We start from the raw sequence: 4,071 nt of genomic DNA on the forward strand, positions 1-4,071 counted from the left end.
TTCCAATCGTCGTAACAGGAAATTGCAACATACTAGTTTTGGTGGTGATAAATACGTAACACAACAGGTGAAATGTTTGTTGCGAGAAACTATTGCGACAATTTAAACTTTTCGTGGTGCTAACATGTGGCAACCGAAAGTGGGTTGTGGTAATAGCCTATTGCAACCATAAAAAAATACAGGCATTCAATTACAATATTCAAAACCATAAGTATAATATATAGATTCATAAAATTCATAATTCTCATAGCAAATATCCATCAAATGTAATTTAGCTATCCTAATTAAGGCCAAGACTAACTGGCCGTGATCTGGAGTCCAGTCGAGCTAGATCTTTGGATCCTGCAATCAAGAAATCAAAAAAATAGTTCTAGTTAATGAGTCCAACATAAGATATACCATACAATTATTCCAGCCCTTGTTAAAAATAACCATCACGAGACTATTTGGAGTAATATTGTGTCAACAAGCATGTAACTAAGGGATCAGAACAATTTTACTAGTGTAAATGTCTAAAGCATAAGCACAAGTACATGTACTAAAAGCATCCGTTGTTGATTTAAGTTGTGACTCAATCTGTAGTTTCAGTGAAGTTCATGTCCCTAGCTAGCACATATTCGTTTTTTCAAAGTTGTGACTCGATGCAGCAACAACACATGGTGAAAGAGAAGAAGCAGCTAGCTAATTATGAAGGCCATACATATAAAATGCAGGTGAACATTAAGAGAAAGCAAGGTCATGACCTACCATTGCTTTAAACATTTGAGAATTCCTTGTTCACCTTGTATGAGCGCACTTGAAGAAATAACAGTTAGAGCGCACTTGAAGAAATAACAGTTAGCCTTGCACCTGGAGTCTTATTAGGACTAGATCTCTGAAAAAAGTATTTTGCAAGTTTGGACTACTATCTTATTTGTCAATCCTCTTTGTTGGCACCTGCAAATAGAGTTTGCTCTTCAATCTGGATTCAATACCTTTCAGAATCAGTTGGACAGTGGCAGAAATACTAATCAAGTTAATCATAAGGCATGTAAGCAGGATCTGATGAATATGGCATGAAACACCAGCAATGTGAAGCTGGAACTAGGAAGAACAAAAAATAGAGTAAAAATGTTTAAGACGTGAATTAAGGTAACTGGACGCTATTTATCTATGGACTGTGGCTAACAACAAATGAACTACATGCCACATAATCAAATTAAACCAAGATCTAAGTAGCCAAAATGACTGAAATTATAAGGGGAAGCAAGCATATTAGGAATAACATATATACCTAAAACTTAAAGTTCTGACATTGACAGAAGTAGCCAGTTTCATTCAAATCTAACTCTGCATATATACTCCAAATCTAACTAGGAGTAGCTGTTAGGGGCAAGTTGCGTTGGAAATTAAACTAAAATAATGCATCTGTTCTATTGTAGTGGTCTAGTACAGCATTGACTGTACAAGTTATTTTCCATGCTTGTCTCAATTGGCATGTTAGTGCCTCCTAGTACTGACCAATTCAAGAAAAGTGCCTCTAATTAGGAACGATTCCAGCCATGAGATGGGCAACAAATAAACATGACAGAAGGAATTCCCAATCATACAAAAGAGGAACATGGAAAATAGAAATAGCCATGTGGTGATGTCAATATGAACAAAATACTCACATTGACTATGGGAATGCGCCAGGCAAGGGAAACGTACATGACTGCTTGTTCTGGCGACGGATGATAGCAGAGGCACAACAATGATTCTACAGTGCTCCATGGACGCGATCATGGGCCTCGCCGCCCTAGGACACACAAAGGAACCAAGGATGGCGCTCGTATCGGTGCGGCCGTCAGTCATGACCACGTAATCCATCTAGGGGTTTCCCCTCTCGTATTTCGATCAGGTGTACTGACTGGATTTTTGTGGCTCCCTGAAGAAGTGGCTGAGTCGCACAAGTCCAGCTGGTTGAACCAGACCTGCAGTAGGCACTTACCCCTTCGCCAAAGGGGCCCACAACCCAGGTCCCTCTTCTTCATGTCCTCTCTTCTCCAACAAAAACGAGCAGTTCGGGCATTCTCAGATCCATGGCGATGAAGAACACATATACAGGATTTGGAGCCCCCTAATTTTGGGGGGCCCTGTGTAGTCGCCCACCTCGCACATCCTCGTCAACGGCCCTGCAAAAAACAGTGTGCATCAGACAAGAACCACCAGAGATAAAACATCAAGACAAACCGAATATGAGATAAAGCATCAGACAAGAACCCTAATTTTGGGGGGCCCTGTGCAGTCGCCCTGGAATTAAATGTGGAACCTATTTTGCGCATAATGTAACCAGGATGGATACTTGGTAAAAGGTGATGAAGTCTTACATTTACCTAAATAAAAAGGTAACCCTGATGGGTAGTTGTAAAAAGTGATGCTATCACCCATTGGATTATATCAAACAAGCATATGAGATTGAGATACGAGAAATATAATAACTGAAGTGAAATAAACAGACAAGTTTCTGCTGTATTTTCATAGTGAAGTTGGGATATACTACACTAAAATGATCATACATGTACTAGAACCCTTACCATGAAAAGCACTATGTATTACACCTACATTCCCTATCAGTAAAGTACATGTCCGTGTTGCTCTTCACAATTTCTACTACCCAATTTGACAATCAGTAGACCTATTCAGCTGAATTAAAAAATCGCACAGGTATTCGGGTATGTATGTATACGTGCCAGTTTGAGAGTATTCGAGTATGTATGGATATGTTACGGGTATTCGGGTATATGCATCTCCATCATGGGCAGGAACACGTACGTACTACTATTATTACCAGGAGAATCAATTAGCAGTGGGCATGTACCCTCGATGTCGTCCTTGCATCTTGCTCCCCTTGGCACTAGTACACAAACAAGCAAGCAGCCTGTTGGATGGATTATTTGGAAGATAGCTTACATATGGATCGATTCCTCGTGGATGTTAGTAGATGACGAGGACCGGTGGCTCCTAGCGCGGGAGGCGCGCATGGTCCATGCGCTAGTTCTGCGCAAGCCGCTTCAATTATTCATGGCCGCCCGGAGGGAGGGATGGCTGCCGACGGCCCCGGCTAGATCTGCCCAGGATTGCGGCGGCTGCGCGCTCCTCATGGCCGCCTCCTCGAGCCTGGTGGGGAGGAGGGAACGATCCTGGGGCCCAGGGTTGCGTTGGCGACCTACAGAGAAAGGGGCGAGCGGCGGCGACATGAGGTGACTTGCGGTGGCGACCTGCGGCGTGGTATGCGGTGGCTTCGATGGGTAGGCGTGCGTGTGAAGGATCAGGAGAGAGAGGAGATAATAGGATAGGGCACCCGCAGGGCCGCAGCCGTTCGATCTAAGCAAATCCAACAGTTCCGATGGGTGGTCCATGAGAGGGCCATCTTGACTAATCAAAACACGGTGTATGTATTTTTTAGTGAGATATTTTTGCACTCGGTAAAATTTTAATATTTTCTTTTTTCTTCCCTTCTATTTTTCTTACTTTTTTTATATAAGGCATATTAAAGGATATAAATAGGATTTTCTTTAACACCAACATTTTTATGCACTTGTGATTTAAATTTGAATTCTGTGCAATAAATGACTATAAATGCATTAAATGTACAAAAGAACCCATGAAACTTGGGAATTGTCACTCAAATATGGTCTACTTTCTGTGCAAATTTAAGTGGTGCCATTTCAAACCTATTTCCGTACTTGCTTCACAAAAAATACCCATTTTTACACTATAAAACTAGAAAAAAATTAAAAAAGTTTAGAAACTCTATTTGTCAACATTGTTTTTTGTTTTGATGTTTGTCAATATATTTTGTAATGGCAAGATGCACCTATGTGCTCAATTTGGGCACATTATCATAAACTATGCAATGAATTTGGCCATCACCTTGGAAAGTCATGAATGTTCATACATGATAGCTTGCTTTGTGAAGATTCTTTTCTTCAAAATGATCATATTGCAAGTTTAGTATATTTTTCGCGCAACTAGTACACACAAGAGGACTCGATGCAAAAGGATTGCATTTACTGAATTTGTATTATTTTCTTTAATTTTTTCCATAAT

At 40.7% G+C, this 4,071-nt stretch overlaps 1 long non-coding RNA gene across 1 annotated transcript; it reads right to left on the reverse strand.

Moving 5' to 3' along the window:
* Nucleotides 1–208: 208 nt before the first annotated feature.
* On the reverse strand, nt 209–3,287 carry LOC119314202. The gene is made up of 3 exons (XR_005152231.1): nt 2,932–3,287; nt 748–2,153; nt 209–342 (listed from the first exon to the last, which is right to left on the reverse strand). It is a non-coding gene; the product is annotated as an uncharacterized LOC119314202 (long non-coding RNA).
* Nucleotides 3,288–4,071: the final 784 nt, after the last annotated feature.

Source organism: Triticum dicoccoides, chromosome 6A (genome assembly GCF_002162155.2).
Source record: "Triticum dicoccoides isolate Atlit2015 ecotype Zavitan chromosome 6A, WEW_v2.0, whole genome shotgun sequence".
Classification (NCBI taxonomy): domain Eukaryota; kingdom Viridiplantae; phylum Streptophyta; class Magnoliopsida; order Poales; family Poaceae; genus Triticum; species Triticum dicoccoides.